General features: G+C 41.3%; 1 protein-coding gene and 1 long non-coding RNA gene across 2 annotated transcripts in view; one reads left to right on the forward strand and one right to left on the reverse strand.

Moving 5' to 3' along the window:
• MAML3 (mastermind like transcriptional coactivator 3) overlaps nt 1-25091 on the reverse strand; it is a 451114-nt gene that overhangs the window by 406611 nt on the left and 19412 nt on the right. The window lies entirely within an intron of this gene.
• LOC145526039 (uncharacterized) lies at nt 19370-24644 on the forward strand. The gene is made up of 2 exons (XR_014068639.1): nt 19370-20388; nt 21696-24644. It is a non-coding gene; the product is annotated as an uncharacterized LOC145526039 (long non-coding RNA).

Raw genomic sequence — 25091 nt, forward strand, 5'->3', positions numbered from 1 at the left:
CATGAAGATTCTCTGACGGACCAGGAGCACTTACCCAGGGAACCTACAAGAAGGAGACCCTTCCCTGTTCCAAATTACTTATCACATTTCATTTGCTCAGAAAATAACTTCTGGCTCCATTTTCCATACAATAATAGCTTAGTAATCTCTGACCCACTTGTGAGGGGAAAGATTCTGTGATCTGTTCTCTTCAGAAAGGAAAAAATAAAGCAAAGACCCTTTTACAAGATGCTCAGGAGCAAGAGCAATTTCAGGTTTGTGGGGCCTGAAGCCTGTAACATATAACTCTTTAATAGTGAAATTGCTAATATCAAATAAAGCATGCCTATATGGAAATTTCTCAGGCCCCTCCCAGAACTCTGCGAAGGACTGTGCAAGGGAGGGGACCTGATACGTAAGTTTCATTTGCTTCACTGTAAAAATTCACCTCTGCTCAAAAGTGATTTCAGCTTCTTGCTTCAGACCCTAAGGTCTAGCAGTAGGGGAATAATTTTGCAGCGTGGCCAGTCAGACAGCCCTCCAATGGTCTGAGAGAGTCGGAGCCTCCAGGTTCTACTCCAGGAGATAGAACCAAGGCCACATCTATGAAATGGGCTTCAAACCCACCAGTATCATCCATTGTTAAACAGGAAAGTAAGCAGAAGTCCCATGAAAGCCTGAGAGCCATCTGTTTGGCAGAGGAGTGAAGTGTCTTGTTGGCTGTTTGTTAGCCAACTTCATCTGTTCACAGATGCCAGTCTGTCCCCCTCCAAGTGAAGCGACACCGCAGCTAGGCACCTAGAACCCCTCAATCAATCTCAGGTGACAAGTCCTACCTAAAGTCATAGGTATAGCTTGAAACTGGACCTGGAAATTCAGGCTAACAGATCTAAGGGAGACTAAGGGATGCAGCTCTTAGGCAGTGGGGAAAACTCCCAGTGTGGGTCAGATTTTCCTGCTCTTGTGTCTGCCTCCTCCTCCACTGTGCTCACCCCATTTTATCTGGCACTTCATGTTCCCTGAGCCTATTACCATTGGGTGAATTCATTCTCACAGCTCCCTGCTATTGATTGTGCTGCTTTCTATGCTTGCAAAAGCTTTCCCATCTTCTCTGCCTGGAAAAACCCTGCTCATTCCCCTTAAGGCCCAGATCAGAGGCCAGCTCCTTGCACTGTCTCCCCTGATATGCTTCTTACCTGGTCTCCTTGACCTACAAAAGGGAGAATTAAGTCATTCCAACCTTTATGTTCCTATAACAGTTTTTTTTATAAATCTATTAGAGCCCTGATCACATTATACTGGGGAATGACATGTAAAATTTTTACCAGCTACATTAGTACAAGGCCCATATCCGTGTTGTTCTTTGAATTTCCAACAATCTCTACTGCACCTAATACAGTGGGGCTTTAAAAAGATGTTTGCTGAATTAAGGACTGCTGCCAAAACTGCAACTGTTCTTTTCTTTTTTAAGGCTGATCTTAACTGAAATAAAACTACAATATTATTGGGTTTTAAAATCATGTAAGCTGTATGTAGTTGTATATAATTGCAACATAATGAAAGCACTGATATTTTTAGGCATTTCTTTCCCTTGAAACCCTCCTTAGTTACCTCTGACAAAATATCAGTGTATTTCCACCGTATAAGTTCTGTGCATGTATGTGTTTTTTCCCTTTTAAAAACTTTTATCATCAAAAATTTCAAACATACAAAGGCACTCAGAATGTCATGCATTCCCAGTGCCCAGCTTCAACCCTTGGCCTGTCCTATTTCAACTATTCCTCATACCCAACACTCTGGTCTGAATGCTTGTGATCTTCCCCCTCAAAATTTATATTTTGAAATCCTAACCCCCAGCAGTGATTGTATTAATTGGTAGTAGGACCTCTGGGAGATGCTTATGTCATGTGAGTAAAGCCCTCATGAATGAGGTCAGTGCCTTATCAAAGAGGATCCAGAGAAATCCCTAGTCCTTTTGGCCAGAAGTCAGCAACCAAGGAGAAGACCCTCACCAAGACCTTGCTGGCACCCTGATTTCAAAATTCCAGGTTCTGAAACTTTGAGCAATAAGTTTCTGCTGCTTATAAGCCACCTGGTCTGTGGCAATTTGCTACAGCAGCTCAAACAGACTATCACACCTACTTTTTCTCCCTTTATCTTAAAGCAAATCCAAGTCATCATATATTGGTAAATATTTCAGAATGTACTTTTAAATGTTATTGTCTCTTTTTACAAAAGCATAGCCGGAATACCTTTATCACATCTAAAAAGTACTTAAGAATGATCCCTTAATTTTATCAAACTACTTCTCCAGGTGGCTCAGTGATAAAAGAATCTGCCTGCCAATAGAAGATGCAGGCTCAATCCTTGGGTTAGGAAGATCCCCTGGAGAAGGAAATGACAACCCACTTCAGTACTCTTGCCTGGAGAATCCCATAGACAGAGGAGCCTGGCAGGCTACAGTCCATGGGGTCACAAAAGAGTCAGACACGACTTAGTGACTAAATGACAACAACAATTTCATCAAATATTCAGTTAGTGTTAAAATTTCCAATTGTCTCAATCTTTTCCACTAGATTTTTAACAGGGAAAATATACTGCTACGTCACACAACTCATAAACAAATTGTACTACTGAAATAATAAAGTCCCAAACTTGTGTCCTACGGAACCAAAACACGCCACAAGACTCATGAAGCCCCACTTCATTGTAATGTATTAATTATGCTGTGAAATTTTGTTAAACATTTGTCCTATACAGATATGGGAAATAATTTGTTTTCAGTTCATTACCTTCTTACTCAAAGATTTTATTCCACAAAGATTTCCACTTGAGTTAGCACTACTTTTGAGTTATTCATAGACCATAACAATACAATTTATTTTTTAAATCTTAAAGCATAAGTTTTCTCTCTTCTTGAAACTCAAGTATTCACTCTTAATTAACACATGTGCTTTCACACTAAACTTTCACTTTTAAAATAATAAAACTATGGGTAAAAAAAATGCCCTCAAGAACAATTCAAAGGTAAAGAATGCAAACCTATTAACTATCTTTTGTAAGTTTCACTTGGGCATGCACATTAATATAAAATGTTTACATTCACAATAACAAGAAGTCAGTGAGCACAGAAGACCAGACCAGGATAAATCTGGGAAGTAATCAGTCTCTTCAGGCAGAACCTAAGACTACAGGGATATTCAGAAGTAAGCGGACGATTTAAGAACAGTTTCCTAAATTCATTTCTTGATGACCCTGGACACATAGTATGTATTTCTTGATTTGGAAACTGATGCATGAAAAGCACAAAGTATGTGCACTTAATTTATGCAACTAAAATGAAAGACTGAATACAAATAACCAAACATTTATATGCAAAAAAATCTTGTCATTAAATGAATACTAAAGCAGAGTCTTTGAGATATTATGATTCTTTTCTATAATGCAAAGATTATCCTTTTTAAATTTAGGTTTTAATACAGAAGGTTTCCCACCAAAACCACAAAGTCACTAGAAATGCAGTTAAACACAGAAAATACTTAGTACTTTAAACTAACTGATGATAAGCTGATATGGACTAGCAAAAAGTTAGGAATTATTCTGAAACAGATATAATTTTATAGGCTACAAATATTTGCTAAACACATGCCCTTTTAGATCCTCATTGTGGTGATTTTATTTGTAATTACTTTACTGTTTTCCCTGTTTAAAAAAATAAATGATTCGAAATAAAAGCAGTTTGTTTTATTATTTCATGGGTTAAATATCCTCCCCTATTTCTGTGTTATTTACTCAGTTAACTTGTTTACTGATACTCATTTATATATGGTAAAAAGTCATATTACCATTAATACAAATTCTGAACATCCAGGTTCAAGTTAATCCAGTCATACTGTATTCCTATATTCTGAATTTTTCCTTTTTTTCATGTGTATCGAACATGATCCTGTATCCAGGGTCCCCAGAGAATGGGCCCTTTTGTACTTTATGATTCAGGGAGCTCCTTACCCACCACTGCCCGTTAAGTGTTGCTCATGAGTCTCCTGGGGAAGACATTTACACACAGAACATTGCATTGGTGTGTTCAGAGCTATTGCCAGCCGTCAGAAATCAAGAGGGTGTCTATTCTACTTCAGTACAAGGACATGGAGGCTGACAAAGAAACTCAAAAGAAAACACAAGTCACGTGGCGCCAACTGCCTTTTGGATATCTGGAAGGATTCAAGTCCTTCAGAAAGTCACTTAGAAACTGCCACTCTCACTCCAAGGGCCAACCCCCTGCTTCCAAAGTCACATTCCCTCCACCCTCCGGGGCTTTGGCCATTTCCAGACCCAACCAAGAGAGCTGGTTAATACCCCACGGGGCAGGAAGGGAATCATGCTTTACTCAACGGAAAGTGCAGCAGGTTTTCAGGAAGCTCAACACAGCCAAGCAAATTGAATCAGTAACACTTATCTTGTAAAGCAGTGTCATGGGATTGTTATTGATGACAAAGGATTAGCACTTTGGATTTACATCTCCTCTGGCAGATGAGACTTTAAAAAGCAGGGGCATTTCACCCACACACACAGAGCCCAGCTCCTAAGACCACCTCTTCAGCATCAGTGCTCAGACTGCTTCCGTTAACAACCCAGGCACCTCAGTGATGGAATCTCTACTTGCAGAATAAGCCTAGTGCCTGTCTGGACCGTCTAGCCTGTTCCTCAGCAGAATAAAAAAGTTCTACTTTTTGTTCTCAAAATATAGGTTTATTTGTCTCCTCTTTTTTTAAAAAATTATAGTTGATTTATAATGCTGGTATACAGCAATGTGATACAGTTATATGAATGATTCAATGTGATTCAGACCTGGGTTCGATCCCTAAATTGGGAAGATCCCCTGAAGAAGGAAATGGCAACCCACTCCAGTATTCTTGCCTGGAGAATCCCATGGACAGAAGAGCCTGGCAGGCTACAGTCCATGGGGTTGCAAAGAGTCTGACATGACTGAGCAACTAACACTTATGTATAAATACATTCTTTTTCATATTCTTTTCCATTATGATTTATTACAGGATATTGAATATAGTTCCCTGTGCTAAACTACAGGACCTTGTTGGTATCTCCTCTTTTATCTTTAGTGTGATTTGTGGTGATTTTTAGGGTCTTAATACAAATAAAATCTTAATTATAGGAAAGGCCATTAGCATATCTTTTTCACTATAATCTCAAAGTGAATGTTTGGGGCTCCTAATTAGATTGATTCAAACATGTTGCTCATATTTTCTTAACCACGTATTCACTATCAAGTAAGTCTTTTAAAAGGTGTTTCCAATAAAGGGGACTTCTCTATAGTTCATATGGTAAGGAATCTGCCTGCAATGCAATAAAGAGAATTTCTATATTTACTTTTAACTTAGGGCTAGTGGCCATTTAAAAATCAAATCTCTAAAAATAAAGTTAAATTTGAATGCAACGTTATGTTTTTAAGCATATCCTAAACATAAAACTTAAAAGGTATGATTTATAGAATACTTATTTCTTTAAAAAAGTATTCAAATGATCCATCAGTGACAAAGCAAGGAACTGCAAATCAGAAATCCTTTGTAAGATATACAGGGTTTTTTTCAAATCATGAAATACATTAAGAAAATAAGTAGAGAATAGAGAAATTAGTCTAATCAGACTTCATTAAAATACAAATTAAAAGTTTCTAAATAATGGTTATATCTTTCATAAAGTTACAAAAGCCTGAGATTACCCAAGGAGAAAAACATGTTCTCTAAGTATATCAGACAATGGGAGGTGTCCACAGCTCAGATTAAAGAAGCCAATTTTGTCTAGTAACTCTCTGGGCATTTTGTGTGTACGTGTTTTTAAGGCTTCTCTGAGACAAACATACCCAGTAATATATGCAAATATACAAAAGAAGTCAAACCCTAAAAGAGCACACTAAATTCAATTTTTAAAATGATCTAACATAAGAATCACGATATCCACAGAAAGCGTTTCTTCAGCATTTACAGCTAGACATTTGCCACAAAACATTTTCTCTCTGATTCCACCTACAAATTAAAGAAGGTTTTTTCCTGTATGGGGAAAAAAGAAAAACTATGTTCAGTTTTTTAAGAAACAATAGTCATGAGCACAGACTCTGGGAGCTGCCTGCCTGAGTTCACACCACAGCTCTACCCTTGGCTGTCTGACCTTGGCTAAGGCACTTAGTCACTTACGGCTTCTTCATCTGTAAACACCCCTACTTGATTGGTTGCTCTGAAGACTAAATGAGCTAATAAGTGTAAAATGCTTAGTGTCTGGTAAACAGTTAAGTGCCATACAAGTATTATTAGTTAGTAATAATTATATGTATGTGTGTGTGTGTGTATAAAATATATTTGTATAAGGAAGCTGAAATTTCACCACTTTGGCCACCTTATGTGAAGAGCTGACTCACAGGAAAAGACCCTGATGCTGGAAAAGATTGAGGGCAGGTGGAGAAGTGGGGGACAGAGGATGAGACAGTTGGATGGCATCACCGACTCAAAGGACATGTGTTTGAGCAAGTTCCAGGAGCTGGTGAAGGATAGGGAAGCCTAGTGTGCTGCAGTCCATGGGGTTGCAAAGAGTCAGATCCACTGAGCAACTGAATAACAGCAAAGGATCTGGTAGTGAAACCACAACCTTAACACCGACTGTCTTTGAAGGGCTTCTACACTCAAGTGCAGGGGGCAAAAATGAGTTCCTAACAAGATAGAAGTATGTAACACTGAAAATACTTTGCACAGCCCTGATTTGTTCCTCTGGTCAATACTTATATCCCAGCCCATTGGAACTGAACAAGCTGTAGCAGGGGCAGACAGCAGAACACTCTCTCCTGCTGCAAAAATAACACACACAAGAGCCACTTCTGACCGACCAATCCAGGTGGACTAGATTCTCTCCCTCCTGTCCAGGCCTCTGATGGCACAGGGGCCTGTGTTCAAAACGCAGGCATCCAAACCAACCAAATTATTTTTTGACAAGAGACTGGGAAATGAATGTAGGCCTGTTGCTACAGGCATAGGAGCCAACAGCAGCTCTTATAGGTGTTCTAAAGTCGAAGTCTATATGACAGCTGCTGCGGCTGCCAAGTCACTTCAGTCGTGTCTGACTCTGTGCGACCCATGGACGGCGGAGCCTGGTGGGCTGCCGTCCATGGGATTTTCCAGGCAAGAGTACTGGAGTGGGTCTATATGACAGCATGTCCCACAGAATTCAAGACAGAAGTTCGGGGTGGTGTAAGGGGGCCTTTCAAAGTCCACCCTGAGAAGGTCAACGTCAAGGTCCTCGACTCCAATCTCAAGGGATAGGAAAACCTACTCCATCCTAGAGGCCATTTGAAAAGATGTTACTGTAAAATGAACAATTTTTAACAGATATGCTTGAGATGGAACTGAAAACATTTGTCTACTCATTTCAGATGACACGAAAAGAACCTAGATTTGGCCACTAAAGTCTTATATTACAGTCTACAAAAATCAATTTAATTCAACTAACTCGATGGATATGTTTTTCACACCTTCCTCACACCCCACAATCCACACTTGGGTATGAACTGGCGGTTCATTTAGGGCATGGCCATTACAGACTTCCTCAACAGTTTTCCTTAAAGGGACTTTGGGAGTATTTACACATTTCAAGACAGGCACCCTTCTGTGGTCAAACATCTCTTAATCTCACCATTTAGTCCACTACTTGTAGCTATTCCAGAGAAGCAAATTAATAATTATTGTGGGCTTGAAAAAAAACCTTCCAGTCACAATCAAGTTTGCCTTCTAAGGTTAAAAGCTAACCAAAGTGTGACGCCTACCATGTGAATCTAAGTGCCTCTCCTAATGAGTAAGGAGCAGCCGGAAATTACAGGTTACCACCGATACCTTATACAAAAAGCTGCACATCCAAGCTAGATGGTGTCTTACAAAACTAGTTATTAACCGAAGACTAATTAACAAAACCTTTGGCTCAACTGATATTCTTGTTTCTCTATTTCCTTACTGATAACATGGAACTTTGTGACTCTGTCTAATGTAGATTAATATTTTAAAGGTATCTAATCCTTAGGCTTCATGCTTCCACATTAATCTTTTGCATTTTGTTGCATATAATCCTTTTCCCACAGTTCTAATTTTAGATATAGTTAGTCCACTCGAATTAATCTTTTCCCATAGAAAGACTGGTCATAGCTAAGATCTAATAGTTTCTCCTTAATCTTTTTTTTTTCCCCGCTCATGGAGAAACATATGGAATATGTTATTAACTGTTCCTTTAACTCTCGCTTTTTATTTTGAAATTACCCACTGACATGGAGGGAAAGGTGTCTTTCACCTCTTGTTCCCAGAGGAAAAGAATCAGTAATATTCGGTTTGCACCTCAACAATATTCTTAATGGGTCACATTATGATGATCTTTAACTATTACTTAAAAAAAAAAAAAGAGGGTAGTTTTAGAGAAAATGTGCTTCCTGTATTAAAGCAAATCTTTGGGGCTAAAAACTCTGAATCCAGACTAAGGAACAGACTTAACATTAAGCTTTTAAAATAGTCTGCATTTTTCTAAGTTTACAGAAGAGCTATTTTATGGAAAATCCCACCATTGGATATGCTGTGGAGAGAAACATCAAAAGGCAAAGTCATTTTCACTCGGGCACATAAACTGTGATGAGCTCAGACTCAATTTCTTGGCTTCTTAAAGCTTTTGTTTGTTTTATTTTGCACAGTGGTCTCTGAAGCCAAGAAAGTTGTCTGTTTATAGTTGTGCCAAAGAGGCTCAAATATTAATGTCTCATTGGGACTTACCAGGGCCCAGGTACGATTTAAAATGTTAAAGACTCCTTATGTTCACAGAAATAATCCGACCTTTGTGCCTTAGAAACCTGTCTTGGCCACTTTACAACACAACATGTTTTTCCCTTGATTCTAATGGTAAATAAGTTCCAATGCTCTCCTGAAATCAATCAGAAATATTCTTCAGCTGGCAATCATGACTAGTTTGCCACTTTGAAAGGAAATAGGAGGTGACAGGCCATGTAGTCTCTGGAGGTGAAGGGAAAGCCTCTATTTTTGTGCATTAGCCCCTGATTTACTTGTGTTGATAGAGACTCAATATGGCAAAGCAAAAAAATAGAGTTTTCCAGATAGACTTTATTCAATGAATTGACTTTGTTCCTTCAAAGTGGCATCTAGTCTTTTTAATAAACCAAAACAAAATTTAGAAAATATACCAGAAGTATTTGTACTTAAAAGGTGCCGAGGCAAAAGATTTATCTCAAGAAAAACACTTCAGTGACAGGAATAATCAACCTTGAATCCACTTAGGGAAACCATTTTGTAAAACTGAAAGTATCATTTCTTAAAACACAGCAACATTTAGCTAACTATCAAGTAAATATCTACGAAGTACTTCAAGTGCTTAGAGCTTTGATCGTACTGATAAGGTATGAACTTTTCTGAAATACTTCTCTTACTATCTCATCCTTGCACATACTTTCATATTTTCTCAAATATCACTTTTGCTTGATCTTCTGTTTCCTGTTTCCTAAATCTGATGTGTTCAGAGGAATCTCCTCTCTGGCCCTGGAAAAAAAAAAAGGCACAGCACAGTCTACCCCATCAGAAGGATCATGTTTGACGTCTGTTATTACTCCTCACAACTTATATCTGATTGAGATGAAGCATCAAATGAGTAAAAAACATTTAAATTCAATTTTGTGGTGCAACATTGTTAAAGGGTGACATTTCTTTCTGCGCAGTGAGGTTCTGCATAGGCCCTCTGAATAATGAAATGAAGATGAGGAGGTGAGAGAGAACTCACTTATAAATTTTAAAAGGGGGAAAGGGGCAGGGGAAAAATCTTTGTAAGGTCTTTGGGCTACACCGAGGTAAGGTCTTTCTTTAGTCAGCCTCAAGACAAATAAACACTTGTGTGTCATTTTTCACTGCAAACCCCAAAGTGAATAAGGTTTGAGATGCAAATCCCTAAGGTTTACTCCAGTTTTTAGGAAAAATCCCATCAGATTTTCCCCCCAAATTTCCAAGTGGTTACCAGTAACCACTTAACTCATTTTCTCTCTTCTTAAATTTCTAACCTGAACAGTCAAAATGCTTTTCCTTCCAACAAGCCTCCTTCTGCCCCTTTCTCTGAGGTTTTAAAACATCACTTTTTCTGCTTTTTCTCTCCAAAGTTTCTATGAGACTTCCTGTACATCTAATCTTCACCCACCACCTTGCACACTGCGCCAGGTACACATCAGCATCTTGACCAGAAGGCTAAAAATGATGATTCATCTGAAACAAGGCCCAAGATCTGACCTTCCTGATCAGCCCCTGAATGCCAAGCCCAAGCCCATGTTGATTTCTTTTTGCAGCTCCTAGCAGGTGCCTAGGACAGTGCCTGTCCCTGGTGTAATGATGCAGTCTCCTTCAACTCCCTGACTAAGTCTGGAGGGAAAATCTCTAGGAGAGAAAAACACTCAGGCATTTCCAAGTCAATCTTAATTTGGAGAGAAATAAGAATCTTCAGGAAGTGTTCTCTCAAGGGCCTTGGGGACCCTGCACAAGTTATCCCCGAAAAGCACAATAAAATCTAGATGAAACAACAGAAGCTGACAGCTGTGGCCCAGGTACAATCCCTGGTCAGGGAACTGAGATCCTGCAAGCTTTGAGGCATGGCCAAAAAAAAAAAAAAAAAAAGGCAGAATAACCAGGGAAGGTGGATTTAGTTTGTAGACTTTCAAGGCTACCAGGCCTACTTCCAGCTCTCATTAGTCTTGAGTTGGACCTTTCTTCACAGTCCTCTAACTTGTAAACCCCTAAGAGCACAAGATTTACACCATGTCCTTACTACAGACAAGCCTGTGATGCAAGCAACAGAGCCCCAAGCACCTTAAATTCTATGATTATAATCACGAACAGAGTAACTTTTGTCCAGCATCCGAAAACCCCACAAAAGAGGCTGATACACAGTCTACAAATACCCTATATCCAACACAAACAGTCAAGTCTATAACGCAGAAGAGGCAAATTCTTCCAAAAGAAATGATTCATAGAAATTAATTGTTCTCTAATTAAAGAAGCTGGACAATGACTTTGGTTTTTTAATTAAGCCCAACTTTTGCTTAATTTTTCAATATCCTGAGGTTTTGACGTTCAATTCGTATAGATTCTATTAAAAGACACTCCAACTCATATCAGAAGAGAAATTAATATTAATGTATATAAACTGATACATACTCAATAAGAGGAACATTTTTCTGCAAAATAAAAGCCATTAAATGTGTATATTTAGAAACAATAAAGAATTCACCACAAAAAAATGTATTGGTAATCACATGGCTTTATTTCCTATTTGTCCTTCACAAGAATCCAATTTATATTATACACATATACTTACTCATACACAAGGCAAACCCACTGATCATATCACTCTTATGTAGAGGAGAATGTATAGGTTTTACAGAGGCAACACCATAATTCAATTTCATAGACTCTTTAAAAAATAATAATAATAATTACTATTATTATTAGACCATACTATGAATTGTAAGGAGAAGGAAATGGCAACCCACTCCAGTATTCTTGCCTGGGAAATCCCATGGACAGAGGAGCTTAGCGGGCTACAGCCATGGGGTCACAGAGATGGACATAACGACCGAGCACGCTGAGCACATACATTGTAAAAACAGCGATAACTACTACAAAACTACAAGCACTAAAGAGACCCTAATCTCCAATGGACTCACTGACTACGTAAAGCGGACCCTCTCTTGAATGTCAGACCTCCCGGCCACCTTCCTACTTTCCCATGCATGCTGTTGTTTCCTGTCCAGCCAGCCTCTCCTCTTCCACCATCTCACTCACTGCCTCTACGCACACCATCCCACTGTAATAACTTTGACAAAAAGCCAGGAACTTCCAGTTGCCAAATCTCAGGGTGCTGTTCAGTCCTTTTCTTGCTACATGTGATACTATACTCTCCTTAGATTATATACCATTCTTCACCAATTGCACTATTCCTTCTTCATCTCCTTTTGAGGACATCCCCCTCTAAGTGAAAGTCACTCAGTCATGTCTGACTCTTTGCAACCCCATGGACTATACAGTCCATGGAATTCTCTAGGCCAGAATACTGGAGTGGGTAGCTGTTCCTTTCTCCAGGGGAATCTTCCCAACACAGGGATCGAACCCAGGTCTCTTGTACTGCAGGTGGATTCTTTACCAGCTAAGCCACCAGGGAAGCCTAGGAATACTGGAGTGGGTAGCCTGTCCCTCCTCCAGGGGATCTTCCTGACCCAGGAATTGAACTGGGGTCTCTTGCATGGCAGGTGGATTCTTTACCAGCTGAGCTACCAGGGAAGCCCAAATAAGGGGATGCTGTGGCTGCATGGCATTCTAAAAATACATTGAATGTTGTTTTCCCAGGTTCCTGACCTCATTCTCATTTTTTATGCTATATACTCTCACCCAATCTCATCCACTCTGATGTTTTAGCCATCTTCAACGTCTCCACCTACATTCAGACCTCTGGCCTCAACTCTAGGGCCTATATATCCAAATGACTGCTGGACATCCTTGCAGGATGGACCATAGACTCTTTAACCTTTGCAAATACAAAGATGAACTGATCATCTTCCCTCCAAAACCTAAGGCATCTCCTATATTGGTTATGATACCATCAGTCGCGGCTTCCCAGGTAGCTCAGTGATAAAGAATCCGTCTGCCAATGCCGGAGACGTGGGTTCAATTCCTGGACTGAGAAGACCCCCTGGAGGAGGAAATGGCAACCTGCTCTCGTATTCTTGCCTGGGAAATCTCACGGACAAAGGAGCCTGGCAGGTTACAGTCCATGGGGTCACAAAGAGTTGAACACGACTTAGTATTGAACAACAACAACCAGCCAAGACAGAAATCTAGACGTTATCTCTGATTGTTCTCAATAACCCCTGTCTCTCAATGAACTCTTGCCTGGAGAATCCCCATGGACAGAGGCGCCTGGTGGGCTACAGTCCATGGGGTCACAAGGAGTCGGACACGACTGAGTGACTAAGCACAGCACAGCACTCAATGAATTACTTCCTCAATATTTTTCAAAAATGGTCTCATGTCTCCATCTCTACCCGCCACTCTCCTACCTCAAGCTCTTCAACGTCTCCTGCCAGAATATTCAATAATCTCCTAGCTGACTTCCCTGCCTCCAGCTCTTGTCTCAAACCCATCCTTCACACAGTGGACACAATGCTTTATCTAAAGTTGGCTGGCCATGTTGCTCCCTTGTTTACAACCCTTTCTCTTCACCTATATCACTGGATTTAAGCTCTTGAGCATGGCATATAATGCCCTCTGCTTCCTAATACCTGCCTAACTTATCAGCCTCTTCTCCCACCATTTTCCACCCTGAAACTTTCATCTCAACGACACTAAGTAACTTGTAATTTTATGCCAATGCCCTGTTTTTCACCCTCCATCCTTCATCCGCCCCAGTATTCTTCAAGCGCCTCCAGGGCAGGGGCGGTAGCCCAACTGGGCTGTTGTTTCAGTGCTTAACCCAGCATTTGGCTCATTAAAGGTGCCATATGAATGGTCAGGAATAAATAACAGAAGACATAGGAGAGTAGGTCCAAAATGAATGACACCGATAGAAAGTGTTGAAGGAATTCAAACTCATGTTGAAAGTCATTGCAATGGGGTCTACATGTACTTAATACTTTCCACACAAGAAGTGCAAGAGAGCTTGTAGGAGCTCAACTCCTCCTCAACACCCACCTCACACCTGGAGTCATGCTCTAATAATTTTTAGAGAAAACACGTTGGCTACCCACTGAGCCTGCCATCATGAGGCACAAGAGTGGGCACCTTGGTGATGTGCCAATAACAACCACTGACATTTATAGAATGTTGATGGTGTTATCTCTAACTTCTCTGAAAATTCTACAGGAATTATACCTCTTCACAGTCTTCACATCAGCACGGTGAGGATGGAACTATTGTTATCCCTGCTTTACAAGTAGGGAAACTGAGGCCCACATATTAAGTAACTTCACTCAAGGCACAGAGGTTGACTATTAAGGCACTCACTGTTAGTTGCTCAGTCGTGTCCGACTCTTGAGACCCATGGACTGTAGCCCACCAGGCTCCTCTGTCCATGGAATTCTCCACGCAAGAATACTAGAGTAGGAAGCCATTCCCTTCTCCAGGGGATCTTCCTGACCCAGGTCTCCCATACTGTAGACAGATTTCTTTACCATCTGAGCCACCAGGGAAACTATTAAGGCACTCAAAGCACTTATTCATTGACTGTTCACTGACTATCAATATTGACTATTCTACTGTTCAGTGGAATGCAAGCCAAGCCTCCATATACATTTCGCTTAGTTTCCAAAACTACATGTGTATCAAGAATTGACCCTGAATGAAAGGATGAAAGAACCTACTATGTCATCTACCCTCTGAGCCACTGCTCTCACCAAATAAGTCACTTTGCTAATTGACAAAATCATGCCTTCACCCAGAGCCTCACAGACAGTGTCATCAACACATCAAGACGTCAGTGACAAGACAGACAGCTTCCTCTCCTGCCGGGTGTGGCCCCTTCCCCTGTTCCCTGGCTCTCTTTTGCCCTCATCCGTCCTTATTCTCTGCTTTGTCTCCAGCTTCTCCTCCCACCTCTGATTACTCAGGGTGCTTTAGGACATACAAGAGGCAAGATCTCTTCTTCATAAAATCAGAATGCTCATCACCTCGGGAGGTACAGATACCAGAAGTAGTCACGAAGAAGGATTTAGATAAATTGATGGACGAGAAAACTAGTGATTTATAAAAAGGGAAGGATGGAACAAGGAGTATGAAACCCAGAGAGGAAACCTTGTGCCAAGGGACAGCCATACTTGGCTAGGAGATTAATTAAGTCCACGGGTGTAGACGGAGCACCTACTCTGTCCAAAGCACTATTCTGGGCCCAGAAGACCAGGAATAAAAGAGACAAAAATCCCTGCCTTTATGAGCCTCAAGCTCTGACCACTAGTTGTTTCTGTCAGGTAAACTGGTCTGTGGAGCAGACGCTGCCACCTAACCTTGAGGCTCTTGGAAAACACTCTCTCTGCATGCTGTCAAAAAAAGACACGACTTAGCGACTTCACTTTCACTTTTTCCTTTCATGCACTGGAGAAGGAAATCACAACCCACTCCAGTATTCTTGCCTGGAGAATCCTAGGGACGGCGGAGCCTGGTGAGCTGCCGTCCATGCGTTCGCACAGAGTTGGACACAACTGAAGCGACTTAGCAGCAGCAGGGCTTCCCTGATGGCTCAGTGGTAAAGAATCTGCCTGCCAATGCAGGAGACATGGGTTTGATCCCAGGTCCAGGAAGATCCCACACACTGTGGAGCAACTAAGTCTGCGCGCCCTAAAACCACTTAGCCTGTGCTCTAGGGCCCAGGAGCCGCAACTATTGAGCCCACACAGTGGCGAAGACTCAGCACGGCCAAAAAATTAAAACAAAAAAATTTAAAGAGGCACATTTTATCCTAAGAGTTTGAGCAACAATATTCCAGTAATAATAATATAAAAAGGTGCATACACACACACAGGCTCTCATCAGAGACAGCTCCAAAGGCAGCTATGCTAGTCCTCTAAATTTGTGCTAAAGCCCAAATAAGATTTTGACTCTGGCAATTTGGGAGAGAAGCAAGTTAATAAAAGTACACAGTACATTGTGAGAACAGCCATGGTTATCAGGTTAAACACAGAGGCCAAGCAACCCAGAGCAGACCCCCTAGTAACCAGAACCCAGGTCAGGGCAGAGTGGAGAAAGCCAATCAGGGAAAAAATGGTGAAGAACAGCATCTGGGTGTGGACCTTCAAGATTTCCCTTCAACCATGGTCCAGGACACAAGCAACTATTAAGAGCATTCCACAGTCCTAAACCCATCATTCTCCTCCTAGGACCAACACAGAGAAGTCATCAGACACCTTCATTAGTCACATATACTCTGGAGCAACATGGTCTGGATTTGAATCCCTGTCCCACCACTCATTAACCTTGGCAAGCAGTCAAAACTTTGGGACTCAGTCACTTCATCTCTTAAATGGAAACAATAATTATAACAACCTCATAGGATGGTTGTGAACATGAAAAGAGATGATAATATGTAAAGCACTTAAAAGTGTCTGGCATTCAGGAAAGGTAAGCTGTTACTATTATTACTTTTTCCATCAATAGGATCACAGAGACCCCCTTCCAAGCCATGGCAAATTCTGGAAGCCACATAGTTCGTGACATAAATGAATAGCTTAGAAGCATGAGCTGTCTCATTCTGAAGTAAAACAAAAATTCAACCAAATTTCTAAACACACACACACAAACACATAATTCTTATACATGCCTTCTTTCTCTAAGATATTTTTTTTAATCAAATTAAGTCAAAACTGATTTTCACTGCAGTACATGTTTTCAAAAGGTGAAGACAAAACTAAGGGTAGATTTTTTTCCTTCTTTAATAACTGCCCCTGAAATGGTATAGATAAACTTATTTGCAAAGCAAGTTCAGTTCAGTTCAGTTCAGTTCAGTTGCTCAGTCGTGTCCGACTCTCTGCGACCCCATGAATTGCAGCACGCCTGGCCTCTCTGTCCATCACCAACTCCCGGAGTCTACCCAAACCCATGTTCATCGAGTTGGTGATGCCCTCCAACCATCTCATCCTCTGTCGTCCCCTTCTCCTCCCGCCCCCAATCCTACCCAGCATTAGGGTCTTTTCCAATGAGTCAACCCTTCGCATGAGGTGGCCAAAGTATTGGAGCTTCAGCTTCAACATCAGAACTTCCAATGAACACCCAGGATTGATCTCTTTTAGGATGGATTGATTGGATCTCCTTGCAGTCCAAGGGACTCTCAAGAGTCTTCTCCAACACCACAGTTCAAAAGCATCAACTCCGCGGCGCTCAGCTTTCTTCACCGTCCAACTCTCACATCCATACATGACCACTGGAAAAACCATAGCCTTGACTAGACGGACTTTTGTTGGCAAAGTAATGTCTCTGCTTTTAAACATGCTATCTAGGTTGGCCATAACCTTCCTTCCAAGGAGTAAGCATCTTTTAATTTCATGGCTGCAGTCACCATCAGCAGTGATTCTGGAGCCCAAAAAAGTAAAGTCTGACACTGTTTCCACTGTTTCCCCATCTATTTCCCATGGAGTGATGGGACCAGATGCCATGATCTTAGTTTTCTGAACGTTGAGCTTTAAGCCAACTTTTTCACTCTCCTCCTTCACCTTCATCAAGAGGTTCTTTAGCTCTTCCTCACTTTCTGCCATAAGGGTGGTGTCATCCGCATATCTGAGGTTATTGATATTTCTCCCAGCAATCTTGATTCCAGCTTGTGTTTCTTCCAGCCCAGCATTTCTCATGATGTACTCTGCATATAAGTTAAATAAGCAGGGTGACAATATACAGCCTTGATGTACTCCTTTTCCTATTTGGAACCAGTCTGTTGTTCCATGTCCAGTTCTAACTGTTGCTTCCTGACCTGCATACAGGTTTCTCAAGAGACAGGTCAGATGGTCTGGTATTCCCATCTCTTTCAGCATTTTCCACAGTTTATTGTGATCCACACAGTCAAAGGCTTTGGCATAGTCAATAAAGCAGAAATAGATGTTTTTCTGGAACTCTCTTGCTTTTTCGATGATCCAGCGGATATTGGCAATCTGATCTCTGGTTCCTCTGCCTTTTCTAAAACCAGCTTGAACATCTGGAAGTTCACGGTTCACATATTGCTGAAGCCTGGCTTGGAGAATTTTGAGCATTACTTTACTAGCATGTGAGATGAGTGCAATTGTGCGGTACTTTGAGCATTCTTTGGCATTGCCTTTCTTTGGGATTGGAATGAAAACTGACCTTTTCCAGTCCTGTGGCCACTGCTGAGTTTTCCAAATTTGCTGGCATATTGAGTGCAGCACTTTCACAGCATCACCTTTGAGGATTTGAAATAGCTCAACTGGAATTCCATCACTTCCACTAGCTTTGTTCGTAGTGATGCTTTCTAAGGCCCACTTGACTTCACATTCCAGGATGTCTGGCTCTAGGTGAGTGATCACACCATCGTGATTATCTGGGTCGTGAAGATCTTTTTTGTACAGTTCTTCTGTGTATTCTTGCCACCTCTTCTTAATATCTTCTGCTTCTGTTAGGTCCATACCATTTCTGTCCTTTATCGAGCCTATCTTTGCATGAAATGTTCCTTTGGTATCTCTAATTTTCTTGAAGAGATCTCTAGTCTTTCCCAATCTGTTGTTTTCCTCTATTTGTTTGCACTGATCGCTGAGGAAGGCTTTCTTATCTCTCCTTGCTATTCTTTGGAACTCTGCATTCAGATGAGAATATCTTTCCTTCTCTCCTTTGCTTTTTGCTTCTCTTCTCTTCCCAGCTATCTGTAAGGCCTCCTCAGACAGCCATTTTGCTTTTTTGCATTTCTTTTCCATGGGGATTTTCTTGATCCCTGTCTCCTGTACAATGTCACGAACCTCTGTCCATAGTTCATCAGGCACTCTGTCTATCAGGTCTAGTCCCTTAAATCTATTTGTCACTTCCACTGTATACTCATAAGGGATTTGATCTAGGTCATACCTGAATGGTCTAGTGGTTTTCCCTACTTTCTTCAATTTAAGTCTGAATTTGGCAATAAGCAGTTCATGATCTGAGCCACAGTCTGCTCCTGGTCTTGCAAACTTATTTGCAAAACTTATTGCAAAAGCAGAAATAGAGTCACAGATGTAGAGAACAAACTTACAGTTACCAAGGACGGAAGAGGAGATTGCGATGAATTGGGAGATTGGGAATGACAAATATACACTATTAATACTATGCATAAAATAGTTAGCTAATGAGAACCTATGGTAGAGCATAGGGAACTCTCCTCAAAGCTCTGTGGTGACCTAAATGGAAAGGAAATCCCAAAAAGAGAAGATATATGTATATATGTATGGCTGATTCGCTTTTCTGTATAGCAAAAAGTAACACAACATTGTAAAGCAACTACACGCCAATAAAAATTAATTTAAAAGAATGACCATTGCCTCTGGCTCTCTGAAGGACAGACGGAAAGTTGAAACAAAAAAGAAAATGGAAACAAGAGGAGTTTCCAAGCTGATGGCCAATCAATGTTGCTACTAAAAGAGCCAAAGTGTAGGTGGTCATGAACAATCAAAACACTCTATTATTTGTGACTATTCTAATATCTGCAGTGGTGGAAAGGGTCTCAATAATAAGTCTAAGCAGGTACTAGCTAAAGCAGAGACACAAGAAATAGAGGAGAAAAAGTTAACTTGGAAAAAAAAGCCTATCTTCAAACTTAAAACCAAGTAGGTTTTGGTTTGTTTTACAGATTTTTTGTTTTGCTTGTTTTGTTCTTATTTTTAGTTTAGCTTTTTTTTGCTACACTGCATATCATGTGGGATCTTAGTTTCCCAACTAGAGATTGAGCCTGTACCCCCTGCGCTGGAAGTGTAGAGTCTTAACCACTGACCTGCCAGGGAAGTCCATTTGTTTTCTTTCTTAACTGTGGCATGGGACAAGAAGTTTATCAGTGTATCATAGCAATTGAATCACCTGTGTAGATCCCAAGTCTAAAATAAACATTAGACTCAACCAAGTTCATCTCTTGCCCTGTAATCTTGTTGGAGTGACTTTTATCTTTTACCTTGGAATGATAAAAGAATATGAGTTGTTAGCAAGACAATCTGAATGTGACTTAATTTTGAGGTCTTCTCCTGTGTTTTCATATGTTTGTCAAAACTGTTCAGACAGAAATCAGAGAGAAAATGTGCTTGCCCAAAAGGGAGGATCCAGACGACAGAAAAATGGCTTTGTACCCAAGAATCTGCCTGATAGTGTACTCCACCTGGAAAGTTTCTGTTATTTTTCTTGCTCTATTGAGACCATCCAAGCAGTCTAATTTATGAAATTCTTTACTTAGAAGGTATGCTGGTAAACCTATTACAAAGTAAACTTCTTTAGAACTGAAGAAACAATATCTGTGTTTACAGATTCTGTCCTCATTATTTGCACAGATTGTCTCATAAATCAGCCCACTGCTCACCCTCATAATTTTATCAGCCCAAATTCATGTTTCTAAAGGAAATTCAGCTAAAATACTGTAATACAGCATTGTACTGTTCAAGATAGTCTACCAGTAAGAAATTGAGAGTCTAAAAGAACCACTCTGAAGGTCAACTATACAAATGTGCTATGAAAGCCTATAAACTGAAATTTTATACACTGATTTTCAAAAACTGACTAAGATCCTTGGGATATTATTTGGGCTCATTAAAAGAAGGTTAAAATCAGTGGTAAAGAATCCGCCTGCCAATGCAGGAGATGCAAGAGACACCAGTTCAATCCCTAGGTCGGGAAGATCCCCTAGCGAAGGAAGTGGCAACCTACTCCAGTATTCTTGCCTGAAGACTCCCATGGACAGGGGAGCCTGGCGGGCTACAGTCCATGGGGTTGCAAAGAGTTGGACATGACTGAGCATGCACACAATGATTTGTAAATTTACAAATCATTAAGAAATGGTACAAAAAATACACCTTGGTTTCACTATTAGATGGCAGATGGCTGATTGAAAGAGAAGAGAAAAATGGTTTCAACTAACTAGAAAAACAAAGTTGAGCTTTCTAGCCACATTTGAAGACTCCAGCCCTGAAATTCAGGAAACATGCCATAAATAATAAGGATGGGATGAATGAAATACCTCAGCCAACATTATAGTTCAGGTCCGTTCAAGAGATATCTTTGGAGTTCCTCCTATACATCAGGCCCAATCTCTCTTTTAAAGAAGCTCACCACAAAGTGTTGGCCATTCACCCATAAGCAACACAAGACAAGGACCACTGATGTATACGGCACTAGAAGAACAGGATGAGAAAAGGAGGGGCCAAGGGTTCTAAATGGAGAGCACCAGCAGAACTAGAAAACATTCCTCCATGTTCTGCTGACTTACTAAATTTTACACACCCTATTTCCAAGCAGGGCACACGTACATGTGTATTAAATTTATAAACTATGATCTGTTAGACAAAACCCTCGAGTCATCCCGGCGAAGGCTGAGCTCTTGTGTTTCTGTTGTGGTGGGGGCCTCTCGGTAACCAGAAAGAAGGATGCAGATATTCCTAGGATTTAAGTCAGCACCAGCATGGCTACACAGAGTTGACTAAATGCTCGCATCGTAGAAGTATTTCCTTCCTACTGGGAGGTGTCCTTACAAATCCACTAAATGAAACCATGAGTTTTGTGGTCCTAAGAGATTCAGTGATTCACTCAAGGTCATACAATTTGTTGGGGGGAAAGCCTGAACTAGACCAGATTTCCTGGCTCTCAACATAATATTCTTTGAGTTAGACCAACTGCACCCCAATCAAGGGGATGAGAGACAGAGGGTGATGGGAGCATTTGTTATATTTGATAATCAGAAATTCTGTCTGTATCATACACAGAATAGAGATTATACAGCCACCCAGAGGAACTTACTGGCTTGGTGCAGACTTAGCCGACAGAATGTGTATGCTTAGTCACTCAGTTGAGTCTGACTCTTTGCCCAACTTTGTAGCCCACTAGGCTCCTCTGTCCAAGGGGATTCTCCAGGCAAGAATACTGGAGTGGGTTGCCATGCCCTCCTCCAGGGGATCTTCCCGACCCAGGGATTAAATCCAGGTCTCCCACACTGCAGGTGGATTCTTTAGGTCTGAGCCACCAGGGAAGCCCTAGGCCAGGAGAAATATGGGAAAAACCCCTAAAAGCAGCAGACATCAGCTGCTGAGATCAAAGGCTGGAGCATTCCCTTGTTCTCGCACCCAGCACCCACAGAGCACAGGGCAGAGCCCTGTGCTAGAGGGAGGGGCTAGAGGGAGGGGCTAGAGGGAGAAGACCCTTTCAAGAGGTGACCTCACTTCCACCCCCCAAACCACAAGCTGCTCTGCTTGAGAACGACTCAGAGGCAGAAGGCGCCTGGGAATTTGTACAGATTGAAAAAGATGCGTCAGTAGGGAACAAGCCAGGAAGGACAGTCAGAACAGGGCTTTCACCAGACATTCCATGTGTCTCCAAACACCTGCACAGACTTTCTATTTCACAAAGCAGCTCTAGGTGATGACGGGTCCACATCCATACATCTCTAGTGGTCCTTGTCCTCTCTGCCTCATTTCCACCTCCTTCTTCTCTCCAGCTCTCTTCCCACGGCCCATTCTCCTCCACGTCCACTGATGGTGACAACAGACCAGAGCACCTGCGGTCACTCACTGCCGCAGGGCCAGAGGCTGGAAAGTAGCAAAGGGGAAGGTTCTTTGGATCTCCGCCTCCAGTCTCCTCCTAGGACAAGAACTGCTGGGCGTTCCCCACCCTCCTAAAATCAGGAATACTCTCTCTGATTTCTAGGACATGAGAGATGTCACCAATTCCATATGTTTCTCTTAATAAGAAAGGACTGGAACTTCCCTGGCGGTCCAGTGGTTAGGATGCTGAGCTTCCACTGCAGGGGACACAGGTTTGATCCCTGGTCGGGGAAGTACGATACCGCAAGCTGTGCAGTGTGGCCAAACAAACAAATCAACTTAAAAAAAAAAAAAAAGGACCATCCTTCTAAAGGCACAGTGGTCATGAGATTGATGAGATGGTTTAACAGCTGGGCAAACAGGTTTTGTTTTATCTCCTGTAAGCAGGGGCCACAGTGGGTCCTGTACCCATGTAACCATCAGCTCTTTTCTTGTCCACACTCTAGAGCGTGTCCCTGACCTCTCAGTGTCACACCTGCATCGCTAATAACAAGCTTAGGAGAGAGAAAAAGAAGAGAGCCACATACTCCATGAATGCCTGTGTTCCCTAGTCCTCTCCCAGAAGAACAGAGTTCTTTTACTGAGCAAGAGACTCAGTGAAAAAAAAAAAAAACAACTGGAGAAAGAGATGGTCTTATTAATGTATTGACACTCGCCACAAAGTCTGGCCTATCTCAATGAGCCACTTTCCGTTTGCATCCACCTGCTCCCCTCCTAGACCAAAAAAAAAAAAAAAAGGAAAAACAAAGATGACTTCCAGATAACTATGCTCCTCACAGCTGTGCAGTCAAGAAGAGGAAAAACACCTTTTCTAACTTCCTCTGGCGCTCACTGAAAACTCTGGACTTCGGGGAGGCTATTAGAAAAAGGTTAAATATGAGACTCGATAATGACATACCAAGGGACTCGTGTCAGGGCTGTTTGAACACTACTCAGAAGCAATTGCTGTTGAGAGCTGGCGACCACTTTAAAGAGCTCTGGCGAGGTCTGTGAGTAGATGCCTCCATGGTGCCCTAGGAGGAGCAGGCTGAAGCTTTTTTATTCTGCACAAACATCCTTGAAAATATTCATGCTCCATTTTTCAATTCCAAGATTACTAGATGCTCGTATCCAGTAATTCTTTCCTATACGTGGCATATTTTCTTATAGTGTTTTTGTTTAATTTGCATTTTACAAAGACACAGCTTTATGTACCCAACAGCACCCTCTCCTTTCTCTTGCTGCTATAGGGTTTTTGGTCTACATCTTTAGACTCTGTGTTTCACTTACTCAAAAGAAAATTGTCAATTGTTTAATATCACCATCAAGTTTTTACTTCAAAAGTTGTTGGTATAACTTTAAAGTGAGTATGTAACCCTTTTCTGCCCCTACAGCTAGATCACTCCCCCTTATAAAATGTGTGGTTACACCCAGAGTACCTTGTACTATCCATGACAGAGTTATGAACAACCAGCCACTGACACTATATGATTGGCTCACCATTCCCTGGTGCTTTATAATGATAACTAGAAAGTATATAATTACACAGTCCCCAGAAGATACTTATAATTGAATCACGGGGCATTTTCTGAATGTTTGGGACGGCAATTAGAGGACTACAAAGTGATAGTGTTTCTAACTCTCACCAGCTAGAATGTAAATGAAGCACCCTAAAATTCAATTATAAGAGTCCTTTAGGTATTAAATAATTATAATACAAATCACATTAAGGGGGGGCAAGTTTTTTTTTTAATTGAACTGTCCCCATAACCCCTGCAGATTTCTATTTCTTAATAGTTTGGAAAAACAACACAGCTGGAATTTCAGATTCATGGTTCTTCATCCAACTGGAAAAGCTGTACCAAACGTAGAATGTCAATAGCCTGTTTCTGCTTTTGCTTTGCCTCCTACTCACCGAGTGACCGGGTAAGCGAGCTGAGTCTCACTGTAGCTCTGCTTCTCCCATAAATGTGCTGCATAACTGAATGTCTAACATTATGGTGCAAATATAAAATGGCCAAGAGAATCTACAAGTTTAACTCAGTGGAACCAAGGATCCTTTGTCCATCTAAATATTCACCTACTCTTAATACCCCAAAACGTCTTATTTCTCACCCTCACCTTCTTCCTCTTGTCTCCCGCTTTCCTTTCCAGCTCTCTTTCTTTCTCCCCTATGCGCCCCTTCCAACTTCTCCACCCGCGCTCCCTGGGGGAGGCTGTGACAGTTGTAGTAAAACCTCCCCAGTGGCTGTGGGTGGCTCCATGGTGCTCAGGACAAGGAAGACGAAGAGTTAAGTGTGGGTCTTTTTTAGTCATTTTCTTGCTTCCATCTTTTAAAAGGAGAGAAGGTAAAGATTGCTCCCCTAACTCAGGAAACTCAGGAAAGTAAAAGCTGAAATCTCTCTCCCAGAACATGACTTGTGAAAATACACCATTGAGGCAAGGTTGAAAGCATGTTCCCACTATCAGGGAGCTTCTACAACCAACCCAGCTAGTAAACAGCAAACAGGAGCCCCTCATTCTTCAGGATGCTCTGAGTCTCGTCTGGGGCACAGACATGGACTCCCCCAGCCCCCCAGGGCTACAGCAAGGGCCTCATTGCTCACACCAGATTTATAGAAGAGATCTATTTTCCTCCAAATAGAAACATGTTCTTCAAGGCCAGTGATCACAAATGTAAAACTAAAGGCCTGAAAAACTATCAGTTCCCGCAGAGCGTTCCAATGTAATCTCTGATTAGTCATTAGTAGAACATCACAGAAATAAATAAATATACATACACATACATATGTATATTTTT

This window comes from Giraffa tippelskirchi, chromosome 11 (assembly GCF_054371585.1).
Source record: "Giraffa tippelskirchi isolate mGirTip1 chromosome 11, T2T-mGirTip1v1.2.pri, whole genome shotgun sequence".
NCBI classification, from domain to species: Eukaryota; Metazoa; Chordata; class Mammalia; order Artiodactyla; family Giraffidae; genus Giraffa; species Giraffa tippelskirchi.